This window comes from Oryza brachyantha, chromosome 8 (genome assembly GCF_000231095.2).
Source record: "Oryza brachyantha chromosome 8, ObraRS2, whole genome shotgun sequence".
NCBI classification, from domain to species: Eukaryota; Viridiplantae; Streptophyta; class Magnoliopsida; order Poales; family Poaceae; genus Oryza; species Oryza brachyantha.
In genome coordinates, this window is record NC_023170.2 from 5,786,051 (window position 1) to 5,802,938 (window position 16,888).

The following is a 16,888-nucleotide window of genomic DNA, read 5'->3' on the forward strand; positions in this document are numbered from 1 at the left end:
CCAGGTGGATTCACTGGAAATCTAAAACCACCTCTTGGATTGAATCCACTACTTTTGTTAATCCATCTCTCAAAAAAGTGCATTCGGTTTGAGCTGGAATGAAGCCATTCAACATAACACAAGCTGATTACAAAATTGAATTCTCTTGTCACTTGAGACTGAAAAAGAAAGCAAGGACACCACGATATCTTGCCTGAATATTCTGCTGATTACAAGTTGATAGACAGAGTGATTAGTAACGTTCTGCTGATCACAAGCTGAACATTCTGCCTCAGGACTAGTAACGTTGGTCCAATATCATCTTCAATGGCAACAATGATTCAGCATGATTACTCAAATGTGCAGTAGGGATATGCAGCAGAAAACATATGACTACAGAACAGAAACAAGGTGTATGCATGCATGGCTTATAAGCCAAATTCCCCAATCACATATGACTAGAGAACAAAGCCAATACTAGAATAATCCACTGACAGTGCACATGCCAATGCACCACATTGATAGTGTAAAAGAAAATTCTCTTCCTAAAATTCCACATGAGAATGTATCACTCTAGTCCACCACTGATTCCTCCCAACAACATGTACACAAAGAAATCAAGTGCAAGCAGCAGTGCAGAACAACACTAGAAACCTGCTAAATTTCCAACTAAACAGCCAACTTCTTTTGAAGAGTAGAACACAGCCAAAATGTGATTGATGAACTGCCCCTTGTACCCAATGTAGGACCTGTAAGATTTTAACAGAGGTATGCATCAAGCTTTCTGAAACATCAAGCTTTCTGAAACTTCTCAATAAGAGCATTTTCTCCTTGTTCTATTTGGCATCAAAATACTATCTATTGTTTACTTATCATTCTGACAAAACGTAGAAGACAAATAACTTTAACTGAAGAAAGTAACAGGAAAGATGATATCTTGCAGGATTGTGTAATTGCCTAATTGAGCATTGATGGAATTCCTCAACTGTTAAGGCAGAGGGATTTCACTGCAGTGTGATAAGTCATGGGATTTAATTTAATTCTCTTAATAATACAATAGGTTCATTTGTCTGTTGTACTCTAGCAAGAGAGATGTCCTAAATTTGTTTGAATCATTTTAGTATCTGTTTATTCTAATTCTCTTTTTACATACAAACTATGTAGAACATTTCGAAATAAACCAAGAAGCAATGAGAACGAAAATACAAGAAGAGAGTATATACCGTGCAAGTGGAACTCTAATGTGTTGTTTGCAACAAACTTATGAACAAACTTATAAATAAAAAAAACTCTTCCTCTTCCTCCCTTCTCTTTCTAACACGGTCTCTCAAAGTAATATTCATTGGATTACTATATACCAAAAGAACATGGCAGTTATATATTTATTGAAGAACATGGTAGCCATATAGAACAGTAGTTGACAATGAATTCAGCTTAACAAAATTGATAACCAATACTACCATTATCTAATCAGTCATTCACAGGAACCAAAATATATCCACAATAATCAACATTCATAATTAAGAGAGAGATAGGGGGAGAGAGCAACAAACTACTAGAGTACCTTTCGGAGTCAAAACAAAGTCCTAGGAAGGAGGCGGCTCGTCTTCACCAATCCTAGGAACTGCTGGTACAATCTGAAAAAGCACAAAGTAACAAGAAATTAGGAAATGCACAATAATATTTATGAATTGTTAGCAGATCAATGGATGGATATTTTTTATATACTGGACTAATGTATATTTAATAGAAGCAGCGATATATACAGTATGATATCGTAGAATCAGTAATAGGAATCCATCAATTAATCTGAATTAGTAGTATTACTTCTCTTACTGGATTCTATAGTTTTGTAAGGCACAACAAAAATTTTTGAGATGGAGTAGCTAGTATATATTTTAGTTGTATTGTATATAGGAGACATGAAGTGTTATATAAACCAAAAGGAGTGCAAAAATGTCATGCCTCACTAAACTACAGAAAGAATTCATCTCAGTTAAACTCATTCAATTCATCTTTGCTAAACCCATTCAATTGAATTGACCTAATTACTCCCTTGCGCTGTAACACCCCAGCTCGTCCTGTATAAAACCAAGCACTTCCATGCATCTACAGAACACAGCATTACTCTGTATAAAACCGAGCACTTCAATTTAATAATGCATGTCACAGTCTTCCAATCTCTTGCTCGCTAAAAGAAAAAAAAACATAGCCATTTGATTTGTAGCTAGCTGTCTGGTTACCAAAAAAGTGGTCGATCAGGAAAACTTAACCCTGATAGACGTTAAGTTTTCATCATGGAATACAAGAATTCTTTTTCGTAGACACGAAGAAAAATCACAAGAAGCAATCAGATGCAGGAGGAAAAATCACAAGAAGCAATCAGATGCAGGCTCATACTCAAACTAATTAATCAGTTAACTAATAAGCTCAACCATGAATCACACACAAGAGCTAGGTAATTAAGGTAATAGGTGATGATGCGTGGGAGGAGGCGAAGGCGGAGAAGACGATGGCAGCGGGTGCAGGAGAAGCGCTTCTTGCTGCGGAGGCAGATCGGCAGGCACAGCATCCGTCGCGCCCTCTCCACCTCCGTCACCACCACTGCACCGCCGCACCGGGCGCCCTCCACGATCCCATCTCCCTCTCTTCCTGGGCGAGCAGCTGCTCCTCCTCGCGCCCTTCTCCTCCACCTCCTCCACCTCCCCCTCCCCCTCCCCCTCCGCTCCCGGAGATCCTCCACCAAGAACCCTAGCGTCGACGTAAACCCTAGCGCTGGATGGGAAGACAAAGAAGTTACCGGCGAGAAGGACGTCGGATGGGAAGAGGTCGCCGTCGCCGTCGCCGTCGACGTCGGTGAGCAGCCGCGTCGTCTCCTCGCGTCGCCAGCCGCACGCCGCTGCCTCGCGTGGATTGGAGCCAGAAGGTCGGAGGTGTGGATCCGATCCGGGCTAGAAACAGGGGGAACGAGGCCAAAACGGGCCCGTTTTCTATCCGAGCAGGCCGAAACGAACGATGCTTCTGGGCCAGGCCGGATTTAGAAACGGGTCACTTCGTTCCGGCCGGAACGAAGGCCGTTCCAACCCTTAGCGAACAAGGCCTGAAGGGGATCTGCGCGAGGATGCTGTCAAGGATCTCCGTCGGTGGAGACATCAGCTTGTCCGCTCCCGCCGGCGGCGGCGCCTCCGCCACCTGCCGGCGCTTCGGGGACCGGGAGGAGCCCGAGCTGGCCGTTTTTTTTCTATCTTATTATTAGCGAGAAAATTGCGTATCTATAGTTGTCAAATCATGGTTTCGACTTTGATAAAATGTCACAGTTAACATTCTGCTACCCGAGGGACTTTGGATCATTTGCCATCCTCTCGGAAGACGCGTTCCCAAATGTCACTATCTTCGTCAACTTTAACTATTTGCCACTAGCATCACATATTTTATTAATTCAGTGTCACTTTTGAGTTTTGACTAGTTTTGTAGAATTATAGCTATATAAAATCTTTTATCTTAATAATAATTATTTTTTAATTGTTAATTTGAATTTAAAATTTTCTAAGTTATATTTTTATATGAAACACATTTACCTATGTTCTAAATTGTACTGGTTCATAAACTCTTTTCTACATAATATTTAGTTTATAATTCAAATTCTAGATACTTCTAAATTGTATTTTTCCACTAGAATTATTTTCTTAAATACAATTATGGGCCTGAATACTTAGTTTTTTTCATAAAAGTAGACTCCTTCCCTGAATACTTGGTTTTTTTCATAAAAGTAGACTCCTTCCCTGAATACAATTATGGGCCTAAATTCTTGTGCACATAAACTCCTTCCCTGAATACTTGGTTTTTTTTCCACAAGATGTCTACTTTTAATACTCTGTTTCAAGTTATAAGTTGGTCAAAGTCAGACAACTTCAAGTTTAACTAAATTTGTAGACAAATATAGTAACATATACAACACCAAATTAGTTTCATTAAATCTATAATTAAATATATTTTCATAATATGTTTGTATTGTTTTTAAATGTTACTAATCTTTTTATAAACTTGATTAAACTTGGAGTAGTTTGACTTTAACGGAGGGAGTAATTATTAAAGTTTACATTAAGCCACATGAAGAATATATTAAGAATGCTAGTATATTAAAAAAATCGACTCTCTTGCTATGCCGGGTAGTATTGATAATTTATCTCGAAAACTCAAATTAATATCCAAGATTATTATTTCTAGCCAAACACATAATCAAACTTATTTTGATTATGTCCTAAATCTAATTCACCGAGAATCAAAATCAGAATCATTGAATCTCAGAATTAGGAGCCCTACCAAGGCCCGAACTTGGCCATTAGATCTGTTCCACGTCATTTGATTTTTTTCTCCTCTTTATATTAATATATATATATAGCAAAACTAATATGTGCATCTCAGAATAAGCTATTCTATGCACCCCTCCCCTCACAAGGTCCAAACCTATATCCCACCACCTTCCAAGGGCCCAAAAGCTTTCTCCTAGCCTAGTCAAACCTTTTTCCCGCCGGTCAAACCCATTCTTTGGCATTCCTCCCCATCCCATCTTTGTCCAGTCCATCTATTTGAAAAGTACAGTAACACGTAGACAGTAATATGCTTTATAAAATACATAGTAATACCATGACAGATCTAGTTTTTTAAATCCCAATTTTTTAACCACCGTAGTGAAAACGATTTTAAAAAATAATATAAGACACATGAGATATTACTCTCTAAAGATTGAGAATACAACATTTTAGCTCTCCCACATGTATTAGTTGTATTATAGCAATAGTATGAAGTCACATCTCGTGTTACTGTACTTCAATCATAATGTTACTATACGTGTATCATGAGTGTACTTCAATCATAATGTTACTATACGTGTATCATGAGTTTACTGCAATTGTGCAGTAACAACGCACATGTTACTGCACTTATATCCTAATTATGCAGTAACAATACACATATTTTATAGCAACATGACGTTATAGCGTTACTGTAGCTATTGCCATAACATTAGTGTATACTAATACAAATCCTATAGATATTTCTTAAGATTTCAAACTTTAAACAACTTTATCTCTCACATCATATATTATTTTTTAAAAACGTTTGTACCACGTTGTTAGAAAAAAGTACTTTAAAAAATTAGATCCCTCATGGGTATGTTTCGATGTTGTTACTGCAAATTAGTTGTCATGTTACTGTATTTTTGTCTTCATGTTACTACAGAATTTCTGTGAGATGAGAGTTGTGCTTAGATAGATATGAAGGAAATCCCATAAAGGGGTTGACCCACGGGGTTAATACTTTAACCAACCTTTAAATGAGGTGGGGGTGGTTTTTGGGTCTGGAGAGGAGGGTCGGAGGCGGGATGAGCCTTGAGAGGCCTTGGAAGTGAGGGGGTGTAGAATAGCTTATACTAAGGGAGCGTGTGTATTAGTCCTGCTATATATATATATATATATATAGGAAAACTAATATGTGCACCCTCCGTTGAATAAGCTATTCTATGCCCCCTCCCTCATAAGGCCCAAACCATCTCCCACCCCTTCCAAAAGCCCAAAACCTCTCTTTTAGCCTGGTCAAAACACTCTCCTACCGGTCAAATCCGTCATTTGACCTTCCTCCACACCCCACATTTGCCAACTCCTGTCTATCTGAAAAGTGCAGTAACACGAAGCCAAAAATACAATAACATGCCTTATAAAATATGGTAACAACGTCAAAATATGGTCATGATGGATCTAGTTTTTTAAATCACTTTTTTAACTAATGTGGTGAAAACGGTTTTGAAAAATAATATAAAGCACATGAGATATTGCTCTCTAAAGATTAGGAATAAAATATTTTTAGCTCCCTCACATGCATTAGTTATACTATAACAACAATATAAAGTCACGATGTTACTGTACTTCTATCGTGATGTTACTGTATTTCTATCACGATGTTACTGCAACTATACAACACACGTGTTACTGCACGTATATCGCGATGTTACTACACATCTATTATGACGTTATTGCAATTGTGCAGTAACAATACATATATTTTATAGCAACATAACGCTATTACTGTATAAGAGACGCATCATTACTGCATATATAGATATTTCTTAAGATTTTAAACTTTAAACAACTTTATCTCTTATCTCATATACTATTTTTTAAGAATTTTTGTACCATATTGTTTGAAAAAAATTGTTCTAAAAAAGTAGATCCCTCATGGGTATGTTTCGACGTTGTTACTGCAAATTAGTCGTCACGTTACTGTATTTTTGTCGTCGTGTTATTGCACAATTTCTGTAAGACGAGAGATGAGCTTAGATAGACATGAGGAGAAACTCATAAAGGGGTTGACCCACGGGATTAACCCTTTGACCCGCCTTTAAACCAGATGAGGGTGGTTTTTGGACCTTGGGAGCAGGGTGGGAGGTAAGATAGGCCTTGGTAGGCCTTGGAAGGGAGGGGGTGTAAAATAGTTTATACCAAGAGATGCACATATTAGTCTTGTCTCATATATATATATATATATAAAAACTAATATGTGCACCCCTGAGCGGCATGTGCTCCCACCGTTATCCAGCGCATGCGAGAAGAAACAGAATCCGTCCAGTGCACATACTAATACAACATGGAGGCGGCGAGGCTAAAGTCATTCCTCCTCTCTTGCTCAAGTGGTAATTAGCAATTAGTCTGAAGGCAGCTCACGCAGGATCGATCCTCACCAAGCACATATTTTATTTCTTTTTTAAAAAAAGTACTGTGGTTTTTTTGAACCATGCTATAGCTTTTTATACTGTTTTTTAGGGATAATTTTCGCGCTGTTTTTTTACAGTACCATACTATAATTTTTCACGCTCATTTTTTGGTTTTTGCATATGTTTTATAAGCGAAAATTCAAATCTTCGCCCTTACATTTTAAGTTGATTTTGAGTTTTATTATAGTTTATTTTTTAGCCTTGTTTTTAGATCGCTAAGAACACATATATAAATGTTTTATTCATAAATTATTTGCTTTCGTTTATTTTAAATTTTACAGGACCATACCACAATATAGTTTTTAAGTTTCACAATACAATGCTATAGCCAATATGTTCAAACTATTTTGGAAAAATGCTAAAAGAATGTTACAATTTTTTAAAGAAGCGTCTCAACATATCTATGGTATAAATACACATCGATACATGGACAATAAAAAGATAATCTATTAAAGTGAACTTAGCTCATTCGGTTACATTAATTTCGATCGATCCAGCCTATCTAGCCCATCTGTATTAGTTGACAGAGCCACCCTTTTTGTCGCATGAAGAAGGGTGTGGAATTCTCCGCTCGGTGATGATCACTTTTGTTATTCTTTAAATTGATGTTGCAATTATGAATTAAGTTTAGATTTCTCCAGTTGCAACGCACGAGCACTTTTCTAGCATATATATGTGTGTTTGCTAATTGCCTATCGTGGATGCTCATATTTTGAAGAGGAACTATGTTAAAATTTTCCATAATATACAATAACATACGTGTATATTTACACATATGTTATCTGTAGTAACAGTGGTAACATTGTGACTTTTTTATCATTCATTCTTGTATATTTTTCCACTAATTGCCTGTCGTGGATGTCTATATCTGCAGGAGGAACTCTATCAAAATTTTTCATAGTACATAGTAATATATATGTACATTTTTGTGGTAACACACGTGTATATATGCAGTAACAAACATCAATTGCTTCCACAATATGCAGTAACATATGTATATATTTGCAGCAACACATGTGTATATCTGCAGTAACAGCGGTAACATTGTGATTTTTTTACCATTCATTCTTGTACATTTTTCCACTAATTGCCTGTCTTGGATGTCCATATCTGCAGGAGGAACTCTGCCAAAATTTTTTATAGTATACAGTAACATATTACATTTCTGTAGTAACACATGTATATATACAGTAACAGATATCAATTGATTTCATAATATGCAGTAACATACGTATACGTTTACAGCAACACGTGTGTATATCTGTAGTAACAATGGTAACATTCTGATTCTTTTTAATCATACATCCTTGTATATTTTACCACTAATTGTCTGTTCTGGATGTCCGTATCTACAGGAGGAACTCTGCCAAAATTTTTCATAGTACATAATAATATATGTACATTTTGCAGTGACACATGTGTATATGCAATAACAGCATTCACAGTAGTTGTATAATGTTGTAATCAACAAACCAACCAGAGCACAAAATATAGCAGAACTGCAGTAACGTTGCATTATCATTATAGCATCATAAGTGTATGTCTGGAATAACAAGTACAAAAACAGTAAATCAAGCTAGTTTAAGTACAAAAGATCCTCTTCGTCTTCTTCCTCATTGACCTTATCATGTGTTCTTTTTCTTTTACAAACACTTCGTCCATGTCCTGAATTTTTTTGCATCAACATAAAGCATGAATTTTACAGTAAATACATAATCATTATGCAGTAACATAAAGCCTCAATTGGGAAGGGGTGATCCTGACTTTTTTTTGCAGTAACACAAACCATAATTTTTTTACAGTAACCCGACTCATGTAGTATCATAAAACCCTAAAATGCCTCATTTTTTTTAGCAACGAAAGCATGAAATTTTACAGTAACATAATTATCATGCAGTAACACAAAACCTCAAAAGGGAGGAAATCCTGGGGTTTTCAGCAGAAACACAAAATAGTAATTTTTCTGTAATCTAACTAATTTATGTAGTAGATCGAAGCCTGAATTTGCGGTAGGGAGGGGGCCAGAATTATTTATGCAGTAAAACAAATCCTGAATTTGCAGTAAAAAAAATTTTATACAGTAACAACATCGACGTAGCAGTTTTTTAGGTTCAAGGGACTACGAACCTATGGCAATGATGGTGGGAAGAAGCCCCAAATCGTCGCTGCTGTAGGGAGGGATGGATGGGAGGGGGGTGGGGAGGGAGGGAGGGCGGGGGAGCAGGAGGACGGTGTGTGTGGGGGCTGTTGTTGCTACGACCGTCAAGGGAAGGAGGAGGATGGGAGGAAGGTTGCTGCTGCCGTCTTTGAGGGGAGGAGGAGGACGGGGAGAGGAGGTGGAGGTGCTACCGCCTTGGAGGGGAGGAGGGCAATGGGAGAGGGGGAGGGGTGGTTGCTGCTGGCACCGTGGAGGGGAGGAGGAGGACGGGGGAGGGGGGAGGCTACTGGTGCCGTGGAGGGGAGGAGGAGGACGAGGAGGGGGGGGAGGGGGGAGGTGGCTGCCTGGAAAAAAAGAGGAAGGGAGGACGGGGAGGAGGGAGGGGGGAGGTGGCTGCCTGGAAAAAGGAGGAAGGGAGGGGAGGTGGAGGTGATAGTTAGGAAAAGAAAGGAAAAGAGAAGGAGCTGCACAAAATAGCTTATACTAAGAGGGGTACGCGTATTAGTCTTCGTCATTTATTTGCTTGAACCATGACGATGTACGTATTCTGTGATCAAAGTACTGCCCTATTTTTGAGACAAAAGTGCTACCCTAGCTTATTTGTTAACTAATCTGGTAGTTTCACTCATGTCAATTTTTCATTTAATCCTTTATTGATTGAATTTTGAAGGTGTGCCATTGATTATATTTTGCAAAATATTATCTATTGTCTTGAATTCTTGCTGTCAAAATTTGCATTCAGTCTCCATATTATGTATTTTCTCGTGGTGTATCAGTTTCAGAATTTGAATTCTCAGCAGACGCTAGTTTTGCTTGCACCTGTTAGTCTCTTACCTGGCCGCCTAACCAAACAGCGGCAAAGCACGTAATCGGTTACGTTGTAATCGGTTTGCGGTGGAAGCATTCCCAATTACGTTCACGTTAACGTTATTGAAACAAACACCACCTGAAATTAAGTTTGTACGGTAAAGCTGGTTTACCCTAGAAAAGGTATACGTAAATTCTAATTAACAATCCAAATCACCTATTTAGCATGCTCGTATAACCCACGTCACCGAAGAGACAAGAGACACATAAAAATATGCTCTAGCAACAATTGTGTTGTTGATCTGCCACACAATTACACAATTTTGTTTCTAAACAAAAAGGGAAATGGATTATTCCCAGCCACACAATTACACAAATAGGAGTATTGCTTCTTATTCTTAAAGAAAAGGTATGAATAGTACGTGTCCAATGGTAGAAATTTAAAAGAATATATATAGTAACCCCAAGTAGCATATACTGGAACCATATTTTAAAATAGCTTTATTGCAACCTGCTATGGTTGTGGACAGTAAAATGCATTTCTCATTCACATGAATAGTGCCATAAGATAAACTAAATCAGTCTGGGACGATTGTTTTGGTTTTTTATGAAAAAACCAAACGACATATTTATAAATAAAAAATAATTTATGAATAAAACTTTTATACATATTATTAGTGATCTAAAAACTAAGGCTAGAAAATAAACTCAGATGAAAAAACCCAAAACAACTCCAAATTTAATTCCATGATCAAGAAGGCTTTATTCGTGATGGAGCAAGGACATGCTTTTCCTGAAGACCAACAAAGGTGTAAACTGAACCTCCAATGATGTTATGCTATAAAGATGATGTACAGTTACCTCAGATTGTGAATCAAATTTGGATGTTTTGATTTCAATACAAGCTGTCTCCTGCCACCTGCTGAACACCCAGGTTAGGCCAACCCCCCCGCCCCCGGGTGCTTAGATTATCATAGTCAAGAAACAGTAAATTGCATAATATATTCCATCCGAATGTTGTTGCAAGAAAAAAAAGAGTAAACTTATGGAATAATTAGCAATGCGTTTGCAAATTTTACCAAACACATAGGAAATAGAGTAATTAATGGCAGGAAGGGATCAAATCATCGACAACAAGCAGAGAAAATGATGATTGGTTCCCCAGCTACTTCTATCTTCTATTGACAGAGAGCACTTAAAACGAATTTAGATTGACCTGACTCGTAAAGTAGTAAAGAAAAAAAAATCAAACATCTATCCCCATCCAAAACAAAGTCTTGAGAAAGAGCTGTGTGTGAACTAGGGGTGGCAACGGAGCAGGGTGGGGCGGGTTTGCCAGGAACGGCCCCGACCCCGACCCCCGACTACATTACCTGAACCTGGCCCCGACAGCCATTCTGAGGCTGAAGTGCGACCCGGCCCCGAACCCGCCGGGGACCCGACCCCTGACTGGGGCCCCGAACTTGCCTGCTTGCTGGTTACCGCTGCCGGCAGGCGGCATGCCGGATCTGGCCTGCTCGCGCCGTCTACTTGCGTCGTCTGCTCCCGCGTCACGCTGCCCGTTGGCCTACTGCATCGTCGCCTGCCGCCCGCCCGCCAGTCGGTCAGCCATCCACCGTGTCGTCGGCCTACCACGCCGTTGCAGGCTCGGCGCACGCCGCCCGCTCCCCCGCCTTTCGTGGCACCACCGCCCGCTCCCCCGCCTGCCGTGCCCCCGCCGCCGACCGTGTGCCTACTAGCCGGGCCCAGGGGCCGCACCCGTGGAGAGTGGAGAGAGATAGAGAGATTGAGAGGGTATTGGTTAGCTAGGGTTTTGGTTTCTCCTCATTTATATATGATGGGTCAAATGGGCTTTAGTATATGGGCCTAGAATTTACTATGTATGAAGTCTAATAGTTCTCCTCCCCGAGGCTCCGTGGGTCACCCGTGGGTATATTCCCTTCCCCGTCCCCGCCCCTGCCCAGAATCGGGGCTCCGACCCCGATTCCCCGCGGGTGGAAAAATAGCCCTGTCCCCGTCCCCGTCCCCGTAGGGGTAGGTCCCCGGCGGGTCCTCGGCCTCACGGGGGAAATTGCCACCCCTAGTGGGAACTAACAATCCAAATGCCATGTTGCATCGTAAACTAACAGAAAAAAAATTAATCTTCCTTGCCATTCCAAAGTATACACTATGGATCAGACTCAGGTCGTGTTCGCTAGGGTTGATAAGTTAACTTATCATCCTCGTTTTTCGTGTGCACGCTTCCCGAACTGCTAAACGGTGTATGTTTGTAAAAAATTTCTATAGGAAAGTTGTTTTAAAAAATCATATTAATCTATTTTATATTTTTTAATAATTAATAATTAATTAATCATATATTAATCTATTACTACGTTTTTTATGTCAGGTAAGTTAACTTACCTAGCCCGTAAACGAACGCGCCCTTACATGATGCCCAAGATTCGCATGTTTGGGTAAAACATCAATAGAGTGGGTCGTCACTGAAGCACCCACCTATACGTCCTCCTCTTCCGTGCCATGGAGGAGGCGGCGGTTCGGGGGCTGATATCTGAGTGTTTCGAAAAAACCAAACGATATATCTGTAAATGAAAAATAATTTGTAAATAAAATTATATATACGTATTCTTAGCGATCTTAAAGCTATGGCTAGAAAATAAACTTTGATGAAAACCTTAAAATCAACTCTAAATTCAGGGTTGAAAATCTAAATTTTAATTTATAAGCATCAACATAAGCAAAAAGATGGATGTTAGAGGCAGCAGCGCAAAGGGGGCCAGGGGAGGTGGAAGAGGGATAGCAGGGTGGAGAGGAGGCGAGGATAGATGACATGTCAATATTGCAGTAGGGCGGGACCGCCAACTTGCACGGTTAAATGATAACCTATATGTCACATTCAAAAATAGAAATGAGGATTATCAATAGGATAGTAGCAGAGTTGTTTGGAAAAATTTATATCTATCTCTATGCATGCTTACCTACAACAAAAAAATATATGAATAAATTAAATGCAAAATGCAGGAAGAGGTTATTGTTTGAGTTGGTATACTAAATATTTGTTTCCATCAAATACATAGGAGAAGTTATACTAAATCAAACAGCCACACATTGAAAGTGGAGGGATATGGGTAGGCTTCAGGATGGGCGTGGTCTAGGGTGGGTCGACCCAGACCTCCTAGATTGAATTGGTTCCATGGGTCAACCCATCAGATTCATTAGGTATTATGGGTCGATCCATTAAACGTTGCACGCAAAGGATAAGCTCAATCAGAGTTATGGACTGCAGATGTAACCAACAATAGAACATAAAAGAATCGATTTTTTCCAAAGGTGCAAACCACATTAAAGGCATCCACATCTCCCAAGTCGCCTTATCAAATACTATTGATGACCTTGTAAAAGTTACTTTCATCTCTCATCCTAATTGCCGTAGATGTACCGAATTACCTTTCGTTTTACCATTCAAAGCATAGATCAAGTTCAACTCTGTAATGTCATCAGAGTGTAAAGAGGAAGGAAAACCGTGCAATTTCTTGCTGATTTATTTTCATTTCTCCCACTATTTGTCTATAGCCCCTATATATATATTCAAGTGATAAAATCATTACAACATTGTGATAAAGGATTAAGGAATGCTATGAAAGGAGGCAGGGGCAGTTCCATCTTTTTGCATGGCTATTCTGCGGGGAAAAAATAAATGATGCATCAAACTCTCCAAAGTGGTATTTAATTGACAAAAGTAACTTATTGAGTAACACTTTAACAACTACATACATTATAAATGGTGACATTTTATAGAAGCCAACACTATGGAGTAGCATATTCTTAATTTTCTGCCTATGCATCGATGTCCAGTACGAACCCCACCACTGCTGTTGCTCTGCAAAAGCCAGTACCTTGCCCAAGCAAAATCAAACCAGCATTCAGAATCAATTTGTTGGCGACAGATCGATTAATTTACAGAAAATCTAACAAATGTCATTGACAAACACTTTAATTATGAGAAATGTTATCGATAAGTGTGAGTTCTAAGAAATGCCATCGTATAAATGAATTTGTCTAAGAAATGTCATCACCGTTAGGGTTCCGTTAACTTTTTCCGTTAAGTGCTATAGTATGAATAGTGTATTTAACGGCGGAATGGACGGAATCCTAACGTTGACGACATTTCTCAGACAAATTCGTTTGTATGATGATATTTCTTATAATTCGCATTCGTCAATGATATTTCTTAGACTTAGACGTTTATTAATGACATTTTTTAGATTTTTCTCATTAACTTATTCGTTTACTCACCTGGTTAGCAGCAGGATTGTCATCCGTGTTAAAGCATCCGTGTTCAGCAATCTGAGAAAAAAAATAACCTGCGCAAAATTTGAATATTCAACTTTAAATTTGGAGTTGATTTTTTTGGTTCACCGTAGTTTATTTTTCGGTCACTATTTTTATATCACTAAGAACACATAAATAAAAGCTTTATTTATAATTTTTTTAAATATGTCATTTCGTTTTCTCATGAAAAAGCCAAACTATTTATATTGGAAACAGCGTGGCAGAAAGGGAAAAAATACTTTTAGGGAGCGAATAAAATGTTAAGCAAGATATATTCTAGTAGAAAGCAAATTAGTTATTCAAACATGATATAATATGTGATTGAGAACATATTTCAAAGATATTGTCCCTGTAATTCTCAATGAACCAGATCAAATATTTAGTAGCATTTACTGGATTTTTTTTATTTTTAAAACCTTTTAATAATTTTATTACTAAACTCGTGGGAAAAATATTTCCACCTATGAATCTTTTGGCCACGCCATCAATATAGGGATTATATACAAATAGTGGGAGAAATGAAAATAAATCAACAAGAAATTGCACGGTTTTCCTTCCTCTTTACACTCTTATGACATTGAAGAGTTGAACTTGATCTATGCTTTGAATGGGAAAACGAAAGATAATTCGGTACATCTACGGCAATTAGGATGAGAGATGAAAGTAACTTTTACAAGGTCATCAACAGTATTTGATAAGGCGACTGGAAGATGTGGATGCCTTTAGTGTGGTTTGCACCTTTGGATAAAATTGATTCCTTTATGTTCTATTGTTGCTTACATTTACAGTCCATAACTCTGATCGAGCTTATCCTTTCGTGTGCAACGTTTAATGGGTCGACCCATAATATCTAATGAATCTGATGGGTTGATCCATAGAACCAATTCAATCTGGTAGGTCTGGGGTGACCACCCCAGACCACGCTCATCCTAAAGCCTACTCGTATCCCTCCACTTTCAATGTGTGGTTGTTTGATTTAATATAACTTCTCCTATGTATTTGATGGAAACAAATATTTAGTATACCAACTCAAACAATAACCTCTTCCTGCATTTTGCATTTAATTTATTCATATATATTTTTGTTGTAGGTAAGCATGCATAGAGATAGATATAAATTTTTCCAAACAACTCTGCTACTAACCTACTGATAATCCTCATTTCTATTTTTGACTGTAGCATATAGGTTACCATTTAACCATGCAAGTTAGCGGTCCTGCCCTACTGCAATATTGACATGTCATCTATCCTCGCCTCCTCTCCACCCTACTGTCCCTCTGCCGCCTCCCCTAGCCCCCTTTGCGCTGCTGCCTCTTAACTCCATATTTTTCTTATGTTGATGCTTATAAATTAAAATTTGGATTTTCAACCCTAATTTATAGTTGATTTTGAGGTTTTTCATCAAAGTTTATTTTCTAGCCTTAGTTGTTCTTGGCCACTCCAATATTGAATTTACTCTGTTGTTATGTCATTTGACTCTCTTCAAAAGCTCAGAAAATACGATATAATCCCTCAATTTAGCTATGATGAGTATACTAGTACCCGTAGACATATATAGAATGCTTGTTGACGTAAACAACACATAAGAATGATTGCCTCTTTTAGAATGAGAAGAAGATCAAAACTAAATTCATATCAATAATATATAATTCTATAATAAATGCTATGCAAATCATGAAATATATTTTATCAACTCTATTATTCTGAAACTCTTATAAGAAATCTAAATGGGGGATTCTTCATCTAAACTTGCTGGGAGTTACAAAATCAAATAAAGAGATTGTTAAAATAAAACCTTTGAGATATTTTGTCAAGAAATTCATGAAGAGCAATCGTCACATTGTAGAGGACAGGTCAGCTATGACAAACTTCCGAACGGGACAAACTTGAGGTTATAACACCACCATCTCACACCGAAGCGCTCTACTCTCCACCAGTGATCATGTAGTGGTGATAGCAACAAAATCACATGAGATGAAATCAATCTATTGCTCAAGGGGATAATCCATACAAATGCTTCCATGCTAAGATGTCAACTAGTCGATTTAGTAATAAGATTAATAACTTGAATTAGAAATAAACCTCTAAATCATGGCGCTCCCTCGTCGTGCTACGATTCTTGAGAAAGCAGAAAGAGTGGACAATGCTCCTTGCTCATGGTGGGGCAGAAGATGGAGAGATGCTCCTTGCAACCTTGCCTCATGTGACAACAACGGAAGACAGGACCAATAATAAGGTTGAATGTGAGCGGGATGCGGTGGAGTGTTGTACGGGAGGCGGGGTCTACTCGTGATGGTTGAGGAAGAGAGGACGTGTTAGGCTATGAAATCATATGTAGTGATGGAGCTGGATGATCGCTACTTTGGTAAATAGGAGCAGTGGAGCGGAGCTACGTGGAGGGTGCCCTCCGTTGCTCCAATTCAGCCTGGAGGCTACTAGCGTCAGCAACGGTGAAGGAGAGCTATGTAGAGGACGACGGAGGAAAACGATGTGGAGGGCTTCGGTGTCGACTACGATGTATCAAAGGAGGTTGGCGTCCAAGGGGAGCCGCGTCTGTTGCGTGTAGGGGAGTGGCGTAGATAGCGACGAGCCGACGACTGATTGTTGTGCACAGTGGAGCAATTTACGGTCTTTGAGAGGAGCAGTTCATGGGTTGATTAGTCACACGTCGATGAGCTATTACCGGTTGTATCCTAGGTACGATTGCTAGAGAGGAGACTATCATGGATGATCCAGACTATTGGATTGACTCATCAGACGGTTATTGATTGATAGAGGAAAATATGTGTGCTCTAAATTATGTGACTATAGAAAAAATCTACTGCACATTTTTATATTAGTATAGAT

At 38.8% G+C, this 16,888-nt stretch overlaps 1 long non-coding RNA gene across 1 annotated transcript; it reads right to left on the reverse strand.

Annotated features, from left to right (window-relative positions):
- Positions 1-68: 68 nt before the first annotated feature.
- LOC102711005 lies at positions 69-2,913 on the reverse strand. Its single transcript, XR_005812342.1, has 3 exons — positions 2,780-2,913; positions 1,544-1,616; positions 69-728 (listed from the first exon to the last, which is right to left on the reverse strand). It is a non-coding gene; the product is annotated as an uncharacterized LOC102711005 (long non-coding RNA).
- Between the last annotated feature and the right edge of the window lie 13,975 nt (positions 2,914-16,888).